Consider the following 27,164-nt stretch of genomic DNA (forward strand, 5'->3'; position numbering starts at 1 on the left):
CATGCTTTGCTTCTCACTAGTTGTTGAATGAATATCTCTGCCTTAGTCCTGCTTCCTTTTTCAAGAGAGACAAATTTAGTTTAACTCACTTTCACTTTCCCCTGGGCCAGTCAGCATAATTCATCACAATGTAATAGGCAGAGTGAAAGCAAGCTGAGAAATCCACCAATTAGCAAAGATAGAGTGGACTTCTCTTGAGGCTGCAACCCGAACTTGCTCCAGCAATGCTGGTGTTCTAGTGACAGGAAACAGCCAGAAGAAGACACTTACCCTACTTCTTGAACCAGGGTTCTCAGTCAGCTATCCTAGTGGTTCCTCCTAGAGGGTAGGCTGTATCTCTTGCCTTCACACTACAGAAGTGGATTAGTTATCTATGCTGTGTAAAAAACTACCCTGAATCTTAGTGGTTTAGAAAAAGAAAAGTTACTATCTTAGGTTTCTGATTATCAGGAGTCCAGCACAGCTTAGCTGGATGTCCCACTTAAGATCTCTCACAAGGCTGCAGTCATCTCAATGCTCAACCCGGGGAAGATCCACTTCCAAACTGGCTTTCCTGTCTGTTGCCAGGCCTCACATCCTCCCTGGCTGTTGACTGGAGACATCACTCTTTGCCACGTGGACCTCTCCAAAGGGCAGCTCACAATATGCCTTCCTTCAGAACAAACCCGTGAGAAAGCATGTCTTTTTGTAACCCAATCTCTATAGTGACGTCTCACTGATTTTGCCCTATTATATTAATTAGAAGGAAGTCCCTTTGTCCATCCCACATTCAATGGGAAGGGATGCCACAAAGCTTGAATGCCAGGAGGTGAGGACCATTGGCAGTTTTAATCCAGCCTTGCTATTCAGTGGCCACAAGGGGCACAAGCAGCAATGAAATGGTCATCTCACTCTGAACATAACTCTGGCTCATCTCTTTGAAGAAGCTGGGAGTACACATAATTGTCTGATAGCTACCATCTTCCTCCAAAAGTTAAATCCTGATGTACTTACACGCATGTACCGTGGACATACACCTTATATACAAATCCTAGGGAAATTTGAGTCCCATTGTAGCTTATTGAGAAGAGTGAGCCTAGAACACAAAAACAGAATATTTTCTCCATATTGTCCTGGTACCTGTGGGTTTCAGTTTTGGTTCTGCCTTTTCTAAGTTGTGGGACTTTGGGCAAGAAACTTCCCTACGTCTCCATTGCCTCATCTGTAAATGAGGGGTAATAATAGAATTCATATCACTGGGTTTGTAGTGGGATTAAATAACAGTGATTACATATACAAGGGCCTAGCAGAGTGCCTGGCACATTCTAGGTACTAAAGAAATCTTGGTGCCTATCATTATCATTATTATTCATCGCTACTCTTTAATCTAATGTATTGCCCTTCAAGACTTCTGCACTTAAAACCTGGCTTGCCTCCTTTTAGGATTTCTAAAAGCTGGTCAATGCTAAAAACTTATGGACAGCTTTTTATGGCACCAATATATGTAAATTATAATCAGTCTTTGGAGGCCTAATGCTGGTAATTGGCTTCCATCAAAATAAGCCTTCTCAAAATCATTAATAGAACAGGTTATTGAGAAAGTTTGCATGGAACAAAACATTACACATTGGGAGATGCAAAGTTGATCTTTCACATTTCGTTGCTTTAATCATCACACACATTTTAAAGGGACATTCTGTGAATGTGAATAACCAAGGGCTACTTGGGCACATTTGGCAAATTTGAGGGAATCTGCACAGAGAAGGGGAATATGGTCTCAGATCTTCTTACTAGGGTTGGAGGGTCCAAGTGTTTTAGAGGGAAGATAGCCCACAGACACATTGCTCCCCAATGTTACATTGTGGAGTTAAACAGAGCTGAATGCCTCTTACTACTTGCCTGAGGCAATGTTAGTTGCATTCCAAAAGTTTTGAAATACATGGGCAGATATATGATCTATGGAATAATTGTTGACTTTCCATGTGCTTTGAAAAAGGGCTTAGGAGGGCAAAGCCACTTCTTTTTCTCTCTCCCAACTTTTTTCTCCCCTGGGAAGCAACAGGATTTTGACCTACTTCACATCCGCCTCCTGCCTCTGGTTTTGAAATCTGCAGCCTGATGGCTTGTTTGCTTGTTAGCATGAAAGGCTTGCCCTGGGTCTGTGCTTGCTTGTTAGTAAAGAACCAACAAGCATTGCAGTCCAAAGGTAATCACAGAATGAAATCACTTCCAGATGCTAAACCCCACTCCTGATGGTGAAAGCAGACTTTACAATTGCAGTGGACCAGGTATTCAATGGCTCTCACCCAATCCTGTTAGGGTTTTGAACATGCACATGTGTTCTCCTCCTCCTTTTTTTCTCTCTCCCTCTTCTTCTTTTTTCTTCCCTCTATCACTCCTTGCTTTCCTCAGCTTGGATCAATTTCAATTTGAAGAGCAAAATCAAAGCTGGATATATAACCCAGGCTCAATTCTCCCATAAGTATCTGAGCTCCTGTTATCTTGGGATCTATTATATGACGATAGCTCCCTGTTAGAGCTCCAGTCACCAAAGACAGGAGTAACTCTTTCTTCCAGCTCCATCCTCAATGGCCTGTCCCATGCCAAGTGCAAACATGAAGAGTATTGTTCCTTGGACAGCAGATAAAGTGGCCAGAGTATCATTCTGCCTGAAGAGCTACAGAGCTGAAAAGGGATCACTGTCCATACTCAAATCAGAATTATCACAGAAATGAGACTAGCTGAACACAGCTGGAACCCACAATGGTAGAGTATGTGGGCTCAGCAGTGACATGGGAGCCAGTGTTCTCATCCTCTGCATGCTGAGCTGTGTCAGAGCTTCTCACAGAGAGTTCAAGAAAAGAGGGAAGGAAAGAAGATAGAAAGGGGGAGAGGGAGAAAATAAGCCTAAAAGAAGAAAAGAAATCAGTACTAAAAGAATATTGTTATTTAATCATAGCACTAAAGTCTGAGAAAGAATAGAATCAAGAAGACTTTCAAAAGAGGAATTCATAGGGGCTGGGCACGGTGGCTCATGCCTGTAATCCCAGCACTTTGGGCGGCTGAGACAGGTGGATCACGAGGTCAGGAGTTCGAGACCAGCCTGGCCAACATGGCGAAACCCCTATCTCTACTAAAAATACAAAAATTAGCTGGACACAGTGGCGGGCACCTGTAATCCTAGCTACTCAGGAGGCTGAGGCAGGAGAATTGCTTGAACCCGGGAGGCAGAGGTTGCAGTGAGCCAAGATCACGCCACTGCACTCCAGCCTGAGTGACTGAGCAAGACTCCACCTCAGAAAAAAAATAAAAGAAGAATTCATCATAGACATATTGATTTTCTCCTCTCCTAAAGTGAGTACCATGAAATCCAATTTCATGTCCTATCTCAGCCTTACCCCTGAAATAAATTAAGTGGCAGAATCTTTTCCTTCATTCGCCAATTAGTCTCCTTCACCAAGCCTCCAATGGTAGATGTGACAATTTGTGAAGACAAGAATCTGTATGATTTGATCATACGCATATAGATAAAACACATATAAAACATTTGAATACAGCTAGTAGAAGAGCTTTTTTTTAAAAAAATCTTTTATTTGGCTTATTGGTAGTTAGTATACTTATTAAATTATTGCTTCCCTTGTGGATAATTCATTACATTTTAAATGCTGCACAAATGTATTTCTTCCCTGGCAGAATAGCATGTAGCTTTGCTCACATTCAACCATTTATTCCCAGATGTTTATATCCACAGGGTCAAAGAACTCCATAAAACCTAGGATAATAGCACATTGAAAATATCTGGCCACAACCCATAAAAGAGCGTGCATAATAAAACTGTTCCCACCCGCCAATCCTCCCTTCAATGCAAACCTTCCAAATGTTTTAAAGTAATTTTCCAAAGCTGCAATGGGGGTGGATACCCCAAACCCTATATTCTCACATCACTGAGACCTGAGTTCAAGATCAAATTGAGGAAGTACATGTATTCAACCCCTTTAAAAATAATCTTTTAAAACAAATCCAGAAAAAAATGTAAGTTGTAAATAGCTAGTGAACAGCTAGTGTTTTCTCACAAGGAAAAACACAAGGTCGCTCTCTCTCTCTCTCTCTCTCTCTGTGTGTGTGTGTGTGTGTGTGTGTGTGTAAATATATGCCCAGAGTGATGAATGTCTTCTCCAAATGGCCAGATTCTTGTCATCCTGTTTACATTTAGGCAATGGCTCCTTCTCCAATCATTCGCTAATGCTGTTTTTTTAAATTTAATTTTAGAAATAGAAATTATTTAATGTCTAACTTTCGAACAGCTATTCACTTTTGAAGTATGATAATTTATGCCTGACAAATAGCAAAATTCCCTAGTTCATTCATTTTTAGATTTCTATTAGAAGCAAAGGGCATCCAAAATGCTGACAAGTTAAATGCCCAGTGAGTCAACAACTACTGCTGGGCCTTGTCTACTTAAGAGGTTAGAATTAGGCATATGAAGGAGAAAACTCGGCTTCTGCCTCAAGCGGGGTAGTGGGCAATGATAGGAAACTGGTTGATGTGATATAAATGGGAGGAAGATGTAATATATGAACACACCAACAGCCACCATGGCTACCCAGAGAGACACGAATATACTTGGGGAGGTGGGAAAAAGAAAGGGCTTGAGCCTGTACAGTGGAATAAGGCAGGGGACAGACAAGGGAGCAGCATAATCGGTTGTGTAGTAGAAACCAAACTACATTTGAAGTCAGAAAATCTGGGGTCTAGTATAGGCTTTTCATCTTAGTCATGTGACTCGGACTTAGTTTCCTCATCTTCAAAGTTGAGACAGTCACTCCTACCTTGAATGGTTGCTGAAGAGACCAAATGAGCTAAGAGGCTTTGCAAGTTGTGAAGTAACATGCATGTCTGCCTTATCAGAGTAGGTGAAGTTGCGTAGACAGTTAGACATAGACGGAGCTGGAGGCCATTATCCTTAGCAAACTAACACGGGAACAGAAAACCAAATACTGCATGTTCTCACTTATAAGTGGGAGGTAAATGAGGAGAACACATGGACACATGTGGAGGGGAACAACACACACTGGGGCCTTTCAGAGGGTGGAGGGTGGGAGGAGGGAGAGGATCGGGAAAAATAACTAATGGGTACTTGGCTTAATACCTGGATGATGAAATAATCTGTACAACAAATCCCCATGACACAAGTGTACCTATGTAACAAACTGCATTTGTACCCCTGAACTTAAAAAAAAAAAGTTTTAAAAAAGACAGTTGATGAGATTAAAACATCCTGGAACCTAGGCTCACTTTTTTCCATGCCTAACACATAACTGAGGAATGCTTCTCACCTTGTTTTCTTGCCTGTTAAAAGGGAATTACAGTATTCGTTTTATGTGGTTGTTGTATGATCAAGTAAAAGACTATACACAAGAGATTTGTAAAGAGTGAGGAGCTATTCAAACTTAAGGTGTGGTCACACTTTGGTGCAACACAACATGCACTCATTCATTCGCTATTTATTCAACAAACATTTGAGCATTAAGCTATGCCTGACCCTGTCAAGGCCTAGGAATATTATGGTGAATAAGACAGACTTGGCCTTGTCTTCGTGGAACTTATAGTCAAGTCTGTTAACAAAGTATTTGCAAAGTGAAATGGGCAAGCCCACTTTTTGAAACCATATATATGTACAACATTCTACCATACTTACCCTTAACACAAAAAACAAGAGTCAGGAAAGTTTAGTTTAAAAATAATGAGATAAACACATCAGGCACAGTAGCTCACACCTGTAATCCCAGCACTTTGGGAGGCTGAGGCAGGTGGATCACTTGGGGTCAAGAGTTTGAGACCAGCCTGGCCAACCTAGTGAAACCCCATCTCTACTAAAAATACAAAAATTAGCCAGGCATGGTGGCACGTGCCTGTAGTCCCAGCTACACAGGAGGCTGAGGTGGAAGGATTGCTTGAGCCCGGGAGGCAGCTGTTGCGGTGAGCCAGATGGCACCACTGCACTCCAGCCTGGGTGACAAAGCAAGACCCTGTCTCAAAGCAAACAAAAACAAAAATAACTAGATAAACAATTAGAGAAGAAGATTATGTTTCAGATCTTCTTAGGTAACCACTCAAAGTCTTTGTGGCTCTGTTTTTCTATCAGTAAGGTTGTGCTAGTATAGGTTCTACCTGCTTCAAAGGATTTCCTTTCAAGATATGTGGGGAGGTGGCTGGGCACGGTGGCTCATGCCTGTAATCCCAACACTTTGGGAGGCCGAGGTGGGTGGATCACCTGAGGTCAGGAGTTGGAGACCAGCCTGACCAACATGGTGAAACCCCGACTCTACTAAAAAATACAAAAATTAGCTGGACATGATGGCATGTGCCTGTAATCCCAGCTACTCGGGAGGCTGAGGCAGGAGAATTGCTTGAACCCGGGAAGGGGAGGTTGCAGTTAGCTGAGATTGCACCATTGCACTCCAGCCTGGGCAACAAGAGCAAAACTCCACCTCAAAAAAAAATGTGGGGAGATGCCCCTACTACATCTGGCTGATTAAAACTACTGCAAGAGGGACTAGTGGATAATTGATCTGATTTACTTGACAAGTCAATGGCATAAAGAAGAAAGGGAAAGAAAGAGCGTATTAGCAGATACTTAAGAGATAAAACCACCAAATAACGTGTGGACTTTGGATATAACAACCACTTGTAACATATTTTTAAGATAATCATGGAAAGTTAAATATTGTTGGTGTTTTGGATGATACCAAGGAAATATTGACAATTTTGTTTGGTGTTATAACAATATACATTTATATAAAATGTCTCTTTTTTTTTTTTAGCACTTGTAGAATGAAATGACTTAATGTGGCCAGGCACGGTGGCTCACAACTGTAATCCCAGCACTTTGGGAGACCAAGGCAGGTGGATCGCTTGAGCTCAGGAGTTCGAGACCAGTCTGGCCAACATGGTGAAACCCCATCTCTACCAAAAATACAAAAATTAGCTGGGCATGGTGGCACGTGTCTGTGGTCCCAGCTATTCGGGAGGCTGAGGCAGGAGAATCGCTTGAACCCGGGAGGCAGAAGTTGCAGTGAGCTGAGATTGCACCATTGCATTCCAGCCTGGGTGACAGAGTAAGACTCTATCAAAAAAAAAAAAAAAAAAAAAAGAAGAAAGAAATGACTTAATATCTGAGATTGCTATAAAATAAAATACTAAATAAAAATGAATGAATTATATATAAAAGGAAAAAAATTGAAGTCAACAAAAGTGTGCACATATAGACATATTTTACAACCATATCTTAAAGCCAGCATTACTCATTTTTCCCCTTTCCTCTGGTACACAAAATCGATTACACAACTCTTTGAAGGTGAAACATTTCTTGTAATTAAGTTCATTTTGGGGTGAGGAAAGAAAACTGTAAACATAGAATATCGGAAAGGAAGCTCCCACACTTATTTCTCTGTAATAAGATTTCATTAAATTCATAGATGCTAGCCTTGAACTGAGTGATTGAGGAAGCTTGGGTGCTTCTGGCACTGCATCTGGCTTTTGTATGGTTGCAAGGTTGTGGTAGGGGCAAAGGATAAGTGGGTGGAAAGGGGTAAAGGAAGTCAAACCGCTTCACAAATGATTTGATGCCTTCAGACTTTGCAGATCTAAATCAGTACTGAAGGGATAGCCTTCACTGCACCAAACCAGGTTATCAGATTTCATTTATTCTGCTAAACTCCATTGTGATGTTCTTTGTGTGGTGACATTTATTAAATTAGCCACATAGCTACCAGCTCTCTACTCCACTTAAGGCTGCTTGAACGACTTCTCCGGTCTGTTTCTCTGTATTTTAAAATAGATGAAGCATAACATGAGTAGACTTAATGACAAGAGTTCAAAATTAATGACAACAATGCAAACCTGATCATTTGTGTTATAGGAAAAAGCAAAACCCCTCTTAAAATGCCTCAAGTCTTTTGTTTGCTGTGGTCCTGGAAATCTGGAGGTTTGAATGGTGAGTATAATAGAAACATCCTAGGTGCCATAACAGCCCCATAAATATCTCCTCAGCAGAGCTGTGTGTCTCCCCCTGGACTTGAGGAGCTTTCTTTGAAGTCACAGGGCAGAAGTTGTGCATGTGGAAGAGGTATGCAACTTATTGTTATCATTATTTGCCATTGCTTTAGAAGCTTTTAAGTAATACTAGATTTATCACATTTTTCTTAGCAGCAAATTTTAGTTTCATCTAGTGTTTCTTCTGAAGCCTGAACCAATAAACTGGCTTGTCTTTGTAGTTGATCTGCCACAGTAGTTCCCATATTTTTCTGCCAAGAAGCCCTTTTAGAATCTGATTAAATGGGTAACATGACATTTATAGTTTCAAAGATTAGAACACCTGGAAGGAGGCCCAGAACTTACCCAGTCTCTTGGGGACCTTCTAGTACAAAGCAGACTGGACCTTGCTGGATGGATCTAACTCAGAGCCAGCTTTTGCTTCCATCACCTCCTGAGGTCTACCCCCATCTATGGCAGCCCCTTTAGGTTGCATTGCCTAGCACTGCACATAGAAAGTGCTCAGTAAAGGTTTCGTATTCTTGATTTAATTTTGCTGAGGAGCCTAAAGTTAGTGTGCTTTGCATGTGATATAAACAATTTGATTTGCACTGGATTTCATGATATAACCATTGCATGGTAAGGGGGGCAGACAATTACAAAACCAGTTGAAAAACCTCCATTCCTATTTAGGTTTACACCCTTGCTTTCTATCTTCACACAATAAAGCCCTTCATTTATTTCTTTAAAACACACACCCACACCTTTTTTTTTATAATTACAAAAGTAAAACATGCACATAGTCAAAAAATTTAGTAAACATAAATAAGCCTTTTCGTACTACCTATGATCATTGGTATTAAGTTTAGCTGCACTATCATCCTATTATTTCTGTATGTGTGTGTATATCCATATTATCTTGTACTGTTCAGTTAAAAATGTGTCTTGCATTTCTGCACACATCTGCCCACTGTCTCTAAGGCTCCTTTGAAACGATTTTTAAAAGATTCATTTTTAAATTCAAACCACTGTAGCAGTGAAAAATGGAACTGAGAGTGATCAATGAATCAGAAAATTTGAAGGATTATCATCCATAGAAAAGAAAAGGCATTTGGTAAGTAGAGAAGTTGTGGCAGAAGTGACAGAAGCCCAAACTCCAGAGATAAAGGCCGACCTTTGCAAGCCCCACCCCCACTGCCCCCAAACCAATCCTAGTTCAGAAATTACAAATTAGCCTGAAAATGTTAAAGAATTGCATTTGGGATAGCTGGGATGGGTGGGGTCTCTCTCTCAATAGATAGAATAACTAGTGAGGCAGCTTTTGCCTTCCAAAGGATGTAGGAAATATGTCTAGGAGGGCCACTGATGAGGGAGTTGTGGGCCAAAAAAAGGGACTCGAGTTTGAGATAATCTGGACCCCCCATAACAGCTCAGGAAAAAAGACAGAGCCACCCAGCATTGATAACCCTGATGACCTTCACCCCAGAGGTAAGTCATCCTGACTCTGGCAACTTTTGAGGAACCTCAGCCTGATTACAGACTCACCCCAGCATTGTAGAGCTCCAGGAGGCAACAGAGCAGTGTACCCCAAGGTCTGAGGGAAAGCAATTTTGAACTTAGTTTGTCTATATTCAGCCAAATTTCAATCAGGTGTGAGGGTAAAATACAGCACTTGTAGACACATAAGAATTCAGTAAGTTTAGTAACTATACACACAATAAGAAAAAATTACTTGTGAAGTAACCCAGCAAAACCAAAAAATAAGCCAAGAAAGCAGAAAAAGATGAGATACAAGAAGCTTCAGTTACCTGAAATGACCCAGAAAGATTTACAGAGGTAAAAAAGAAATTTAAAGGTCATCCTTTAGAGAGGGATACACGTACTATTCTTGTTTGAGTGATAAATGTTTTAAATTAAGGATTATATTTTCTTCTCTATAGGTTCAATCATATTTATTTCTAGAGAGATTATATTAAGGTAATACTTATTTTAATTCTTTTTTGAGACAGAGTCTCACTCTGTCATCTAGGATGGAGTTCAGTGGCATGGTCATGGCTCACTGCAGCCTCAACCTTCCAGGCTCAAGTGATCCTCCCACCTCAGCCTCCCGAGTAGCTGGGAATACAGGCACATGCCATCGTGCCTGGCTAATGGTAATAATGTTTATAAATGTTTCACATAGGTTTTTTTATTATACTCAACCTATAGACAAAGAACAGAATACTAAATTATGGGTTTAAAAGCTTGCAATGACTATAAATGCTGATACAATAAAAAGTAGGAGTTCAACAGAAGGAAAGATGAAAAGCCACTCAAGTTCTAAATTCCTCACATTTTTTACCTAGAGGCCAATGGATAATGCCTGAATTTGATAAAAACAAGAAATAGAAGTATAATTATTTTTGAAAGTTACAATTAAAACGGTTAGAATCAGAAGCAGAAACCATTAGCAGCATAGAGAGGGGGCAGTGGAGATTAGGGAAAGGGAAAACTTAGCTTTCATTTCACATATCCCTATACAGTGTGATTGTTTTAATCATGTGTAGCATTACCTTCACAGTTACATATCTTGAACCTATTTCCAGGTGTAACCCAAATGTTACCAGCTTGTGGACATAATTGAAATCACATTTATATTTATGCCCAAATTGTAATGGTGCTAAGTCTTTGCTCATCAGGAACTTAGCTCCCAGTTAGTGCCCCCAGTTATTTCTTTTATATATAAATATATATTTTTATTATACTTTAAGTTCTAGGGTACATGTGCACAACGTGCAGGTTTGTTACATATGTATACATGTGCCATGTTGGTGTGCTGCACCGATTAACTCGTCATTTACATTAGGTATATCTCCTAATGCTATCCCTCCCCCAGCCTCCCACCCCACAACAGGCCCCAGTGTGTGATGCTCCCCTTCCTATGTCCAAGTGTTCTCATTGTTCAATTCCCACCTATGAGTGAGAACATGCAGTGTTTGGTTTTTTTGTCCTTGTGATAGTTTGCTCAAAATGATGGTTTCCAGCTTCATCCATGTCCCTACAAGGACATGAACTCATCCTTTTTTTATGGCTGCATAGTATTCCATGGTGTATATGTGCCACATTTTCTTAATCCAGTCTATCATTGTTGGACATTTAGGTTGGTTCCAAGTCTTTGCTATTGTGAATAGTGCCGCAATAAACATACGTGTGCATGTGTCTTTATAGCAGCATGCTTTATAATCCTTTGGGTATATACCCAGTAATGGGATGGCTGGTTCAAATAGTATTTCTAGTTCTAGATCCCTGAGGAATCACCACACTGTCTTCCACAATGGTTGAACTAGTTTACAGTTCCACCAACGTGTAAAAGTGTTCCTATTTCTCCACATCCTCTTCAGCACCTGTTGTTTCCTGACTTTTTAATGATCGCCATTCTAACTGGTGTGAGATGGTATCTCATTGTGGTTTTGATTTGCATTTCTGTGATGGCCAGTGATGATGAGCATTTTTTCATGTGTCTGTTGGCTGCATAAATGTCTTCTTTTGAGAAGTATCTGTTCATATCCTTCACCCACTTGTTGATGGGGTTGTTTTTCTTGTAAATTTGTTTAAGTTCTTTGTAGATTCTGGATATTAGCCCTTTGTCAGATGAGTAGATTAGTGCCTCCCAGTTATTTCTTGGGGCCCCTAAAAGAATCACTCTCACATAGGCATAGAAATATCTTTCAGCTTCAGCCACCATGGTCCCTTTTGCTGTGTTCTTTCTCCTCTGCTTCTTGGCACTTGATGTATACTTGCACATCATTTTTAATGACAGTCATCATTTCTTATCTTTAAAAGATCTTCAAGTACTTCTTGTCTCCCACTGCAGACTTTCTTTTTTTTCCACTCCACACTTCCAAATCAAAAGTCAAACTTCCAATGTAGAAAATGCACAGGAGGTATAGGAAGAGGGTAAACAACATAATGAGGAAAAACCAAGCACATCCTGAAGGTGTGACAGCCTGCAGGACAACTGGTTTTGTCTTTTCAATTAGTCTACGTTGCAGTTGCTGCTAGGTTCAAATTAAGACTTAAGGGACACAACAAGATGCCACAGGGTTCTGCGTTAGATTCTGTAAAGGACATTTTAGGGTCACTGGGAAATTTGATCTTGATCTAGTTGTTGTATGGGATAAAAACTGAAAATATCCCAATGGAAAGGTGGAGATTATTGACTGATATAGTTTGGCTGTGTCCCCACCCAAATATCATCCTAAATTGTAGCTCCCATAATCACCACATGCCATGGGAGGGACTCAGTAGGAGGTAATTAAATCATGAAGGTGGGTTTTTCCCATGCTGTTTTAATGATAGTGAATATGTCTCACAAGATCTGATAGTTTTTAAAGGTCAGTTCCCCTGCACAAACTCTCTTGCCTGCCACCATATAAGACGTGCCTTTGCTCCTCCTTTGCCTTCTGCCATGATTGTGAGGCCTCCCCAGCCATGTGTAACTGTGAGTCCATTACATCTCTTTTTCTTTATAAATTACCCAGTCTTGGGTATTTATTTATAGCAGTATGAAAATGGACTAATACAATGACTAAAAAATGCAAGTATAGTATGAACTCATTTAGCAAACACCCACACAGAGGGAAAGATCTGGAATAATATACAATAAAAACTAATGGTAGTGGCTCTTGTTGCTTAGGAATATGATGTTTTAATTATTAAAATATGTTTGTCTTTATTTTCTAATTTGCGGCCATATGTACTGCTTTTGTAATAATAAAAGAACTATAAAATTCCCCTGTGAATTTACTTTATGAACTCTCATCTCTATTGTCTTTGCCTTGATCTTGGATTCCTTCCTTCTCTATCAACATTTAATCCATGAGGAACAGAATGGGTCCTCCCAACAGGCTTCCCTTCTCTCCATCAGTATTTTGTTCTTGGAAATACAGAGGCTGTATAAATAAGTGAGCTGGTTGACTAAAGCCAGTGAGTCGCACAGCTGAGAGTCTTCCCAAATTCACCCTGTTTTAGGTAGACTCCTACACCACATGCGCGTGCACACCTTGTGTTTTTAATTTCTCAGCATCACCATGGGAGATACATGACTATCTGAGGGTCAAGACATAGCACAGTCATTTTTCAGACCATAACAACGCACCCAAGTTAAGATGGATATTAACATCTCCTGTGTTCTTGCTGACAAATAGCTGATCAAAACCTTAAGGCTTCCTCTGTCACAAAAAATAACACGAGTTCTGAGTGGCATGTGAGACTTAGCAAGAAGCCCCTCTCGCCTCACAATGTGAGCTGCACATGTGCACCCACACTTGAGTCTGACCCCTAAGCATTTCCAACACCAGGGATGTTAAAGGTAAGTTTTTTTGAAACAGCTCTTTCCTTTGTATCTTTTGCTCTTTACTCACAAAAGACACAAAGAACAAGTGTATTTGTAACTCTTTGCAACCAATGAGAATTCCACATGGGGCGGGGGAAGATAGGAAAAAGTGATCTGTAATCTTTCATGATATCCTGTTTGCCTCTCTGGGAATTTATGTAAGTGAAATCATGACAGTGGAAGCAGCAACACATAATGATCCCTGGACCATGTATGTTGGACAGCTGGGAGACCAGAAAGGATAGAGAGGGTGAGAATGAACAAAAAATTTTAAGAAATTTAAGTCCAAGTGAAAATAGGCATTTCAGATGAGAAAGAGTAACAGTAAAAGACAGGTTTTCCAAATCCTCATGTTTAGAGAAGCTCTTGTACACCATAGCCCTTGTCTGCAATTGTAACATACAGTTCCAAAGAATTAAGAGCTAGGCAAAATAAAGTTAATTCGGATTCTTTTATAGCTTTATCGGTTGTGCCATGATTCAGGTGCATCGTGAGCCAGTCTACTGCAACTACATCCAGGAAAGCCTTGGTAGAACAGTTCATCCACACGGATTACCACAGTTAGTAATCTGATCTCCAGCTCCTCCATCTTTATCTCCATTCTCAACGTGAGTAATCAAGTCTAAGGGCCTTACAAAATAAAAATGCCTCTTAGTGAAAAGCTTTGCTTTCCCTCATCTTTCTCCCCAAATAATCTCAGGGCATTAGCGCTTGAAGGGTCCTTATGAATCATTTGTTATAAGCCTCAAGTCTTACAGACGATCCAGGGAGGGAAAATGGCCTCCCAAAGTAACTAGTGACAAAATCTAGACCTGAATTCAGCTTTCCTAAATCCTAAGTCCAGAATACTTACAATGAGCCGCACATACTAACAATCGTTTATAGATGAAATATCTTACATTGTGCTTAATTTAGTCCTCTTCTGAGTAAAGCAAAGCAAAACAAAACAAAACTGAACAAAATCCCAAGAACACACACCTTCCACCCCACCTTCATACACAAACCAACCAACCTTTCTCTTAAGGACAACTGTAAGGCTCTGCCACAATAATCTGTATCAATAAAAACTTAAACATGCAAACATCCTTAGAATAAAGTATAGAGGTCTTTGATTTTAGCCTGACAGAATTAATGATATCTTCCTATATTCTCTCACATAAGCACTTAGCACATTAATAGTCTGTATCTTTAATATGATAATTTCATTCTTTATCATCCCAACGTTTTGCATTCCTCATTGCATTATTTGTAATTAGTTTTTGCATGGCTATTCCTTCCCATGTGTTGTAAGCCCTTGGAAATTAAATTTATCTCTTTGCCCTTTTACCCCCTGCACAGAAGAGAAAGAACATATGACTTTAGGTCAATGAGTAAATTGGCACAGTCACATTTTTTGAATGGCTCTTTCTTCCCTTTCAAGGAGATAATCTATCATGTTCACCAAGGAATTATGTTACTCAGAACTCCAGATTAGAACCTTTCATTTTGTCACTAAATATTCCTAAAATGGATAAGATCTAGTAGAGATTTTGCAATTCCTGGCTTAGAACTGCACTCAGAAGTGCCTGGCATAAGGCAAGCACTATATAATTGCTAGCTATTCTTATTATTAACAAGATGTAGGTACTATTTTTAGGATTTGGAAGATAAACTGGAAAGCAGTCTGGCTGTCTTATAGCCTTTCTAACTCTATAATAAAGACCCAGACAGAATCAGATACAAAATGTGATTAACCTGGATATTATTTGATCATGTTCAACACTTTCTGGACTAAGTGTTACAGAATGTTGTTTCTCAAGGCAGTTGGATCACCAAGAAATCTAAGTAATTGAAACCAACTGGAGTAAAAGATGAACTCTCCCAGGCAAAAATACCTTTTCACAATAAATTCTTAAATAAAAGTAGTGCTGGATAAAAAAATAAGTTGCATTCCTTTGGTTTCCATCCCTCCATGATGCTAGCATCAGATAAGAGAGATAAATCATATAACTCTACCTGGCTATGAAGATGCTCTGGATTATGAGTCCACCACACAACACCTATGTAATTTCAAGCAAGTTACTTAACATTCCTACATCAGTTTCTTCATTAATAGAATAAGGATCATAATAGCCTCTCATAGATTATCGTGAGGATGAAATAAGGTAAGAGATGTTCTTAGCACAATGCCTTGCACAGAGGATATAATAATTATTATTATTACTTATATGCCTTCTCATTGAGATATTTACATGCAACATTTAAGCAATTGTTCAGATAACTAATTCTATGCGTGGAGGGGTAGGGAAGGAGAGGACAATAACTTGTTTCCTCCTCAGCAAAGTAGCAATAATGATGCCTTTCCTTTCTCTTCCTTGAATCTAATGTTAATCCACAAGTATTTTGAGATGTTCAGTAAAAAGAGAATGCTATTGCTGTAGGCAACAGGCAATGAGGGGACTGATGTGTGGCTTCTTGATTATGGAAAAATTAAGTATTCTAAAGGCCAGAGTTTGGCATCCTTTGGCACCTGAGTGACATTCCTCATCATCTCTCATTTGTCTTCATGAGCTCTAAGAACTAGCAAGCCTCCAATATCTGCTGACCAACATATATTATTTAAGGAAGATGCTACTTGCTAAAACTGTGGATACAGATCAGTAGACAAAAAACAGCAAAGTATAATTGATGACTAAAAAATATTAGGAGTTTGGGGTCTGATAAGAGCTGGAAGTCATTCCACATAAGCTTAATTTTGTACTGCAGTTTGGTCAGGGCATATGGCCATCACATCTCGGGTAAAACAGGCCAGCGCTTCAGGGACTGAGCCCTTCAGAACCCTAGGGCTACTCAGAGGTTCCACAGTTCCACAACTAGGGTTCATTGCTATCTTCTTTATACAACATGCAGGTGGTCCCTTTGAAAAAGTTCAAAACCCACTGAATTAGGAAATTGAAAATGTTCAAAACCCACTGAATTAGCCAAACCCCAACAACATTTTGGGGTACCTAAATGACCTAGGTACTCTGGGGACCACAACTTAACAGATCTAAATTGCAGCTAAAATTAAATAAGATCTGATCTAGCCCCTCATGTTCCTCCCATGCTTAAGAACCTATGTATGGTGTGTCCTCCAGTTCTCATGGGACTGAAATGCCACCTAAGGGCCATTAAAGCCCATGTACCTCTTTAGTTAGCATCCTTTCTGGAAGAAAAGGTTTAAGGGTAATAAAAGCTTCTGCTGAACAGGTGAGCAAAGGTTGAAATTAAACATCTAAACAATCTATCTTTATTTACACCAATGATCCTAATTAATAGCCAAATTAGTTGGGTTCATTTGTCATCCAACTCTACACTTTTGCCGTTGAGTCTCAGTTCTCTCCTTTGGAACCACATGGAATAATTTATTGATTCATTCCTACATCAAAATTTCATTGACTTCCACCAGGTGCGGTGGCTCACACCTGTAATCCCAGCACTTTGGGAGGCTGAGTTGGGCGGATCACCTGAGGTCATGAGTTCGAGACCAGCCTGGCCAACATGGCGAAACCCTGTCTCTACTGAAAATACAAAAAATAGCCAGGTGTAGTGGCACACACCTATAATCCCAGCTACTCTGGAGGCTGAGGCAGGAGAATCCCTTGAACCCAGGAGGCGGAGGTTGCAGTGAGCCAAGATCGTGCCACCACACTCCAACCTGGGTGTCAGAGTGAGACTCCATCTCAAGAAGAAAAAAAAAAATCATTGACTTTCGTCTGGTGCGGTGGCTCATGTCTGTAATCCCAGCACTTTGGGTGGCTGAGGTGGGAGGATCACTTGAGGCCAGGAGTTTAAGACCAGCCTGGCCAACATGATGAAACCCCGTCTCTATTAAAAATACAAAAACTAGCTGGGTATGGTGGTGCACACTTGTAATCCCAGCTATTCAGTTGGCTGAGGCATGAGAATTGCTTGAACCTGGGAAGTGGGCAATGGGACTCTGTCTCAAAAAAAAAAAAAAATTAACTTCTATGTGCAAGACACAGGAGTTTCAGAGCGAATCAGACCTGTTGGTTCCTGCATTCATGGAGCTTAGAATCCAGCAGGAAAGGATAGTCAAACTCATAGAGGATGACTTTGCTCCATCAGGCTCTGTATTATAAACCGAGAAAAGCTTTGCTGAGCTCTGACAGAGTAAGTTCAACATCTTTTCTACCTGAGAGCCCTTCAAATATTTGAGGACAGCTATGCCATACTTTCTAAGCCTTCCAGTCTCTATCAACAATTCTAGTTCCATAAGCCATATAGTATGACTTTGGTTAGAATCCTTTACCATGTGTGGCTTCCCTTTGCACATACATACCATCAACCTATCAATGTTTGGGGAGACCAGAAACAAGACTCGCTCCCACCCCGGTAAAGAAAATAACCCTAATGCTGAATACTCCACTTCTATTTGCACAAACTAAGAACATTAACATTCTAGGCTCATGCTGAGTTTACAATCAACAGTAGGCCCTGAGATTACCTAAACTGCCATCCCTGACAGTATATTCATACACTGGTTCAATTATTTTGTATCTGAGTGTAGAATCCTATATTTACTCATATATTGATTAGTGTTATTTATAGTCAATTATTCTGCCTATTAAGCTGTTTTTGTATGATTGCGTCCTTTTTCAAATTTCTTTTTTCTTTCTTTCTTTCTTTTTTTTTTTTTTTTGAGACACGGTCTTACTCTGTTGCCCAGGCTGGAGTGCAGTGGCACCATCATGGCTCACCACAGCCTCAACATCCTGGGCCCAATCCTCCTACCTCAGCCTTCCGAGTAGCTGGGGCCACAAGCATGCACCATCATGCCTGGCTAATTAAAAAAATATATATATCTGTAGAGAAAGAGTCTCTCTATGTTGGCCAGGCTGGTCTCAAACTCCTGGGCTCAAGTAATCCTCCTGCCTTGGCCTCCCAAAGTTCTGGGATTACAGATGTGAGCCACCATACCCAGCCTTCAAATTTCTTATCCTTTCTAATGTCATGTTTTCTACATATGAGTCCTTTCTAATGTCATGTTTTCTACATATGAGAGCATTCCAACAAGCTCTCATCAGCCTAAGACCACCCTTTGGTGCTCTCTTGTATTCCATAGCATTTTGTATCTAACTCCATTACATTATATTATTGCCTTACTGTGATTATATTTTTACATGTCTCTTCTCTCACTTATCTGTGAGCTCATTAAGCACAATAGCTTATCTATCTTTCCATTAAGCGCACAATAGCTTATCTATCTTTGTATCTCCACTATTAAGCTCAGTTCCTGACACATAGGCTATGCTCAAAAGAAAAGCTGTTTATTTCAAAGAATGAATGAATGAGCCACTCAACCATTATGTCACCCAGGCCACATCGGTCCCAAGGTTACCATAAAATACTTCATCAAATGCCTTATTGAAACACAAGTCTGTAGCTCTCCCAACTCTGCTACCTTCCACTTTAGATAAAAGTCACTTTATTTCTCTGTGTCTCCAATTCCCCATATGCAGACAGTGAAAGTTTATCAAGATTAATAAATGAAATAATAAATGTAAACATGCTTTACAAAACTGCAACATGTGCAAAAGTAAGATATAAGCATCCCCTCATTCTAGCAGCCTTATCAAAAAAGGAAATTATGTTTATTGGCCTTGCAAGAGCTGTGGTTTGTGGCTTTCATTTAAAGGCAGGAAGCAAGGCCTCTGAAAAGAGTGACAGGGAAAGGTTAAAGGGATAAAGCCTGGAGCCAAATCCACCACAACCCCCTCCACAGCCTCTAACGCACTTCCCACTCCTCTCCTCCAGCCCCCCTCCCCATATGAAAGTTGATGCCTGTTATCCAGGACCTTTCCTTTTGGCTGGCCTTTGGGGTTTTCCAAATTCGGTGTTGAAGGATCCAGAGAGGGTCTCCTGCCAATCCTTGTTTGAGTGGGCCTGTTGAACATCTTCAGCAGGACATCAAAGGGTACACAGTGTGAATGGGGAATTGTCTTTAGGAAAGAAGGAAGCAGAGAGATGAATAGACAGGTGGCCCTGACCTACTGACTGGGTACCAGCACGTGCAGGGTTTGCTGTGTTACAACAGGGTATCATTGTGAAGTACCAGCTGCCTGCCACTATTTATGGACATCTCTTTTTCTGGCTGGGTATTTTTGCCTTTTGATGATACTATTGTCCTCCTCAAGCTATAAGGAAGGAAGGAAGCTACAAGAAGGAAGGAAGACCACACCACATCAGGTGAATCATCCAAACGAGAGAAGGGTCCTCAGCCACCTGGGTTCAGGAATCTGGAAGCTAGGTTTCAGCTCGGCTGGAAAATCCACTTCCCTTGTGGCCTCCTTCTCCTAGACTTCTAAAGAGGATTTGTATTTCAGTGTCCTCAAGCATGGGAAAAAAAATCTGCCTTTGCCAGCAAGAAACAGCCAGCCCTACAGAGAACCAAGAGGAGTATCCTGTCAGCCAGATGTTTCATCTTGTCTGTGAGGCCATGTCTTTCTCCTTTGTCATTGTACCCCAGCACCTCACACAGTGCCTGACACATACCAAGTTCTCAATAAATATGTGTTAAATATATGAGCGTGCTATTCTAGACTAAGGAAAATGGGTACTTATGGCTCCTTCGGCAAAGCTTTAAAAGGGCAGCTATGCCTCCTCAGTTCAGCATTAAAGTGGCTGCATAATTACAGCAAGAAGAAACCCAGAGTTGTTCTGCAGAGCTAACTGGACAGGAGGATCCATCTCCTGCGTTCCACACTGAGATTCTCCCTTCACAGCCTTAGCTGATCTTAATAAGATGGGCTTACAGCAGCTTACAGGAGTGCAGAGGCAGAAATTACCTAGCACTCTGCTATTTTTCTATTCAGTGCTCAATGACAGAGAAGCCCAAGTTCTCAAACTGAGTCAAAGATGAAGCCATCGAAAATAACTCCTGAACGAGGTTCCCCTCAACAGTCTTGACTGTAATTACCATCAGAAACCTAACTCAGAAAACTGTGCTTTCTATATTTCTGAGAAGTTTTGTTCCCTTTGTCTGATCTAATTTCTTTTTTAAATGTGACTCTGAAAAAAGAAGGTCTAACCTCTTTGGCATATACAAGAGGAAAGGGTCTCTCCTTTCCAGTGGTGGTGTAGAGAGCTGCTGGGTTCGTCCCTGAGGCCGGAGTGGAGATGACCGCAGCCAGGCTGGCCCTGCTCAAGTTGGGTCAGCAGAGCAAGGTTCCTTCCAGAGGGCTTGCCCCCCGGACAACTTGGAGCCTGCTTCTGGGGAGCCACACACGTCCTCTCCCACTTCTTGCTGGAGACTTGGGGACGTGAAGCGGGGGTTCTGTGATCCCGGAAAAAAGTAACTTCCCTTGGTAGGTGATACTAGGCAGTCGCGTCCCGGGGAGTCCTCGCCTTTCTGCGCTTCCCCTGGCGGGGGCACAGGGGCCGGCGTGCGTGTGTGGGTACGCAGCTCATCCCGGGGAGCTGGGATCCTCCTTTCCGCACTTGGGGAAGACGAAAGCCTTGGCTCAGTCACCATACCACAGGCATTTCTGGAGGCATTTCGCGGCGTTATTATGGGAAGTCGCGCGGACGGGGGCCTTCGCGCTACAGCCGAGGAGTCTCAGCGCCTGCCACGCGGGAGCCGCACTTCCGGCGAGGTGTCCTCGGGAGGGGGCGCCACAGCCCGTCGCAGTGCCGGCCGCCCACCTTATCCAGCCCGACTCCCGCCGCGCCAGCATCGTGGGGAGCGAGTGGGCCCCGCCCGGCCGCGGCCTGGACTTGGCAGCCGGGCTTCGTGGGCGCTCTGAGCCGTGGCCCGTGGCGCGGGGTGATCCATGTGCCTGGCGCCGGCCTCAGAACCCGGTTTACGGCTTTCTGCGCATAAGGAGGTTGCTGGGGACCCCGACACCTGCGCGCCCTCGACTGGGGCCCGCTCCAGCAGTGAAGACCCAGGCCCTTCCCTGGGCCGTGGCTGCTCTTGGTGCCTCATGGGAGCGCCCGGGGTAGGGACTCGGCTAGTGACCTGTAGGACATGAGGGGCGAGCTGGGAGCCGATTCGCCCACGGCGTCTCCTCAGCCATGGAGGCCCCCCCATTCCGCTCCGGGGTTGCGGCCACGCACCATAAGAGGACCTTCAGGTCTGAACTCTTTAGGGGTGGGAGTAGGCAGTTCGTGAGTCCGGGAAGGCCTGCGGGGTTTCCCGCCTGCTGCGGACTTAGCGTGGGGCCGACCGGGGCTGGCGAGGACTGGCGGGGACCCGCGGGGCTGAGCCAGCTCTCGCGAAGCCCAGTGAGGAACGACGCTTGTGGCTGCGCGCTCTCCGCAGCCAAGTTGCAGGGTCCAGCAGGGGCTCAGGTCCTGTTCCCTCCGCATATCCCTGATCTAGGGCTCTAGTGGTGTCGGCCGGAGAGAAGGTGACGCGCAGTGGGCGCAGACGCAGAGTGCCGGGCGCCGAATGTGGGAAGCAGCGGGTTCAGCGCGCTGGTGAGAGTTTCAGGAAATCCGGGAGAGGGCGGTATTTACCAGTCCCTTCCCCGAGAGCAACCAGGCAAATCGGGGAAGGTTAGAGGTGGGGGACCTGCCTGAGCCGGGACAAAAAACTTTGGAGCTAGGGCCTTCTCACCCTGGAGACCTGCCCGACTCCGGGGCAGGCTCTCGCACTCGAGTCCCGAGATGGGATGATTTTCCAACTTTCGTCCAGCCTGTCCTTCCGCTCCCGCCGCTCTGCTAGCACTCCTGCGCTCTCTCTCTGGGTCACAACCCTCGCCTGCGGAATACCTGTCTGAAGGGCGCGTCAGTAGAAGCTTCGTTTCATACTATCTTTCTTACTGTTCTCTTCATCTAAATCGCAGGACATTATTCTCGGCTTCATTTCCACATAGCATTCGGCAGTGGACAAGGAAGAGCTGGTGTAGGCGGACCCGAACCTGAACCTGACAGCTGATGCCGTGAATTGGACACTTGAAGTTCTTGGTTTGGCTTTAGGGAGCGTTTAGGGAATGTGTTAGGCAGCAATCGGGCAAGCAAGAGCTGTAGCCTAACCCTTCCCTCCGTGGGAAAATTCAGGTTAGGACGCAATGCGAGGCCTCTTAAATCTTTAAGATCCTCCGGTCAGCTCGAAGAGTCTTTAGCAATTCGTTGTTTTGTCTTGAGACCATTATCGGTCCCTAAGCACCTAATTATTTAATGGCAGCCCTCTGGGTATATCGGGTAGACTGATAGGCCTTATCTAGCATTCAAACACAAGTTTCTGGAGGAAACTCTCATCTGACTTCACCCTTCCCCACCCGCCGCCCACTGTCATTTATTTTATTAAATGGAACCCATTTAAAATCCAAATTTATAATTATTAAAAAGCAGTCTTATTACATATTCCTGAAGATTTGGTTGTGTACGATCATTTAATCATGTAGTGTAATTTCTGTGTCGTTCCCACATTGCCAACTTGATGGAGGAGAGCAGACCCGAGGACTTTTCAACCTCCAATAAAAAAGAAGAGGACTTTATGGCTGGGGTGAAAAGGGGCTGGTGAGCTACGCCAGTGGGGCAGCATAGCTTTACTATGTGCAAAAGCATTCAGACACATGGCGACCCTTTTGCAATAAAACTTTATTGATGATCGTTTGAAAGTTATGGCAACTCCAAGGTTATAAAACTTGTCATAAAATACCAAGCAGTCATTAGTTTACCTGACCTCATTTCAATATAAACTTCCACAAAACATTTTATTTTGTTCCTTCTTATAAGTGGAGAAAAGAAGTTGAAGAGTTTAAACACAGCGGCCCATTATTGAGGATCCAAAATCTGCAATTTGATACTCTGACCTTCATCCCTGCAAATAAAGCAGTAAAATTTACATTTTATTCTTTAATGTTCCGTTATTGCAGAAAAGATAATAGTGTGTAAATGTTATTGTAGAAAAGATAATAACAGCTATGTTTTAGTTCCAACTGTCCATTTTTAGCACATAACCTGTGTTTAATTTTGGATGGAGACTTTTTCCTCTTTGGAAGATTTGTAAGATATATTTAACAATTATTAAAGAATATTTGCTCCCCGAGCTATGCATTAGAAGTCTAAGAAGCAAATGGCCACATGTTGTCATGTGACCTGAAGAGTTAGTTGTTCAAAATATTCAATTGGTATTTACAGCTATTGAGAGGTTAGATGACTAATCAGTACCTCTCGCCACCCTCAGTCATGAGCTTAAAGAAAGGCAGCTGTCCTGAGATTGGCACGTACAACTATACTACAGAAAATAACCCAAACTGATGTTCCAAGAAAGCTCCAGGAGATAAACTGGAGTTTGTCAAAATCATCATTTCTGGTCCAACTGTATGAGTGGACTTAAACCATGGATCAGAGAACAGCCACAGAACACTGACAACTTTGAGTGGCTTCTCATCGCTCCAAACTCCGCTTTGGATTGGCTGAAGCTCGTGTTTCCTTAATGCTGTGTAGCTAAGGTCAATCTACCTGCTTTTGGGGATTTGTGAGCAAGTACAGATGGCAAAGGTTGACTTTGTGTTCGCTGCATGGTGATTTCTCCAAAACATGTAAAAGTCTGGATATACTTTTTCACGGATTGTTTAAAATATAAGCTCCAAGATAGATCCAGGCATATATGCATTTATGATGGGTTTAGGAAACTAGATGAAGAAAGCTAACTCTTTAGAACCTCGCTGGAACTCTTCTTGGTAATGTTATGCTTAGTTTCCTGGTGTGCTTTCAAGTATTTCATGGAATTTTAACGAGAAAACAACATTTTAAAAACCAAAATCTTATGTAAAATGCTGCTTTCTTCTAGGGAGTGTACGGGTGCAGAGTGTGTGTGTGAGGGGGGTGAGAGAGACAGAGAAGAAAGAAAGAGAGAGAGAGAAAGAAAAAGAAAGAAAGAAAGAGAGAAAGAAAGAATCTCAGAGAAAGGAGTAGGGATGGAGCTAAGGGAAGAGAGAAGTATAGGATAAAGTACTATAAAAAGCAAACTCTCCTAGTGTCCATAACTTTCCCTAGTTGGCTGGTACAGTTTGCAGTAATTTTCATTACCATTTCTTAATGCCAAGTTCTTAGATACAAGTGATAACATGCATCAAAATAAAGATTTTGTGTTTCCCCAAGTCAGTACTGACTTCCAGGAAGGACAGGGAAGAAAGGGCCTATGGACCTACAGTGCAGCCCATAGGCTGAACACATATCTTTAGCAGACTTAAGAAGCAAATAAGGGGTCTAAATTCAGTCCCTTGAGCTTGACATGTTTCTGAAAATCTCATCCTGTGGATTATCTTCAGAGATAAGTTGACAAATTTTTCTTAAAAATGAGTTGATTAAATGTATTGTGACACACATATATATGCAAACTTGTTGGCAGTATTTGTTGTAGCAAAAATAGCAATGAGTTTAATTTACAATGTTTATATCCCACTGCTATTAATCCCAGCGTTCATTTGGGTTTCCATAGATGCCTGGAGTGGTGGGGGTGGAGTAAGGTAAGGGAGAAAAAAATGTCTTCTCTTTAATCTTTGACAAAAACAATTCCCTCTTCCCTTTTCATCCTCCTTCTCAAAATACTGTTCTTCACCCAAGAACCAGCTATTCAGACTCTCTATCTTGATTTTCACTGTTGTCACATTAATATATAATGATCCCCATTCTGCTCTACCTAAGTATTATATTTACCAGAAAGGTGTGGTTATCAAAGAAGCATCCATTTGGATTCACCTTTCTGAACTACCCCTCTTATACTATATTCTGGGGAAAGCATGGAAATGAGCTGAGTTGATTTCTAAAGTGTTTTTCATGTCAAAAAATCATAAGGGACAGTACATCATGCACACACTTCCTTTTCTTATATTCTATTTTGTTCAAAGATATTAGAAAATGTTCATGAGAAACCATGTCCTCCTTCAAATACTTTCCTGAGTTATCTAGTTGAGGCTTAGCTGTATAATGAGAAGCATGTCTTCAGGAGGGCTTTAAAATATATGTTTGAGATTTTTTTTGGACAGCTGGGTGATACAGTTGTGAAATCCCAAATTATGCCTTGAGTTCTGGTGACACGTCCAGGCTACCAAGCTTTGCCTTCATCATTTTTATTGACACAAAAAATGTTCCTGTAGAGGAAAAGAAGTGCAGCTTTTATGTAGTGATGTCCAAGTGTATGTTATTCATTCCTTTTACAGAACTCAATGTATATTTTGCCCTAAGGGTATATATTTCTCCATGAGACTAATTGCTCTAATAGAAATAATGAAGTCTCCTATGTACCTAATACCTTTATCCCCCAAAACCTTCATGTGCCTTAGCAGTTCCATGATGAAACACACAGATCATGTGCATGTTGTGGCCAGAAGCCATGGCTCAACTTACACACAACTCTACCAGGTTAACCCTCTGTTTTCTGTCTCTATATATACATATATCCGCTTTGATGTAAGAGAAACAGAAAGTCTTAAGTAATTTTGTTTCACAGCCAAAATATTATAGATAAGTCTGGTTGTAAAAGAAAACTCATACTTTTAGCTACTTTAAAATTGAAAGAAGAGATAGGGGAGTTTTTTCTGGAAGTTATAATCCATATATGAGCTATGTCTGAATTTTCAGAATACAATTTAAATAACACATCTTTCTACTGACTGTATTTTTTCCTCTTGGGAAAATTGGATGGATAGATGTTAAATTCTAAAATAAAAATTGGGGAAGGGTTGAAGAAAATATACCTACTTACATCAATTACCATTGAAGAACTTCATTTTGTGTCAGAGTTGGGGAAATGTACAGCACTGATCTAGAATGATACAGCTGGATTTAGAGAGTTTTAGGTACCTGGAAAATCTTCGAGATATTTACAGTGTCTCTCTCATGTTTTGAATTGCTTTTGGTTACCTATAAGTTAATTTGCTTTCTTTAAGTTTTAAATCCATTTGCCAATGCATGCAGTATAGTACTTTCATCTAGCAAGAAAATGCTGAACATGAAAAATTCAAACTGCAAATGGAAAATCTGCCCAGTCAGGTGGTGCTCCAGCATTTCCCCTTTAAAATACAGCAGCAGCAGTGCCTGGTTGCTGGAACTGGTTGTTGGCCTTGCTGGGGAGGCTTGTAAATGTACCATGCATTATACAGCCCGGGAAGCAGGGTGATTTGGACAGACTAAAAGAATTTTGACTTTTCTATGTTCTGACTTTCAGGGATTTAATTTTTAGCCTTAAACTGGTATTATGAAGGTTTTTTACATGGAGTAATGGGATCATTATTTCTTTCCCTAGTGAAAGGGGTGTCTCCAAGAATGGAACCACGTGGCAGGGCAGAACTCAGTCCCAGAGGAATTGAATATGAATCACTCAGGCAATAAAAACTGCTAAGGGAATCTGTGTTGTCAACTCACCAGAACATCAGATTCACACCTCTGGTCCTGCAGGAAGGTGCTATGGGGCTTTTTAAAGGTCCCCTGTGGCCATGACCTTGGCTTTCTATCCTTCTAAGAAGTGGCTCACCGATCAGCCAATGTATTGGGCTGGCATTTTGATCCTGCAGGAAATAGAACAAGCCTTCTTCCCCAATCCTCTATATCCACCCTAGGAGCCTGACAAGAATGGTAGCCTCAGTGGTATGGCTGCATCATGCATAGGACACTGGTCCAGCATTTCTGGTGCTAATCTCTGGTTTTGCAATCCTTCCTCTCCCCCTGCAGCCATTAAATTTACAGTCTGAATATGGCATAGAAACAGAACCCAAACTGTAGCACTTTAATGCATAAGAACTGCAGTAAACAGAACTGTAGGAATTGGAATAATACATGAAGG

Source organism: Pongo pygmaeus, chromosome 15 (assembly GCF_028885625.2).
Source record: "Pongo pygmaeus isolate AG05252 chromosome 15, NHGRI_mPonPyg2-v2.0_pri, whole genome shotgun sequence".
NCBI classification, from domain to species: Eukaryota; Metazoa; Chordata; class Mammalia; order Primates; family Hominidae; genus Pongo; species Pongo pygmaeus.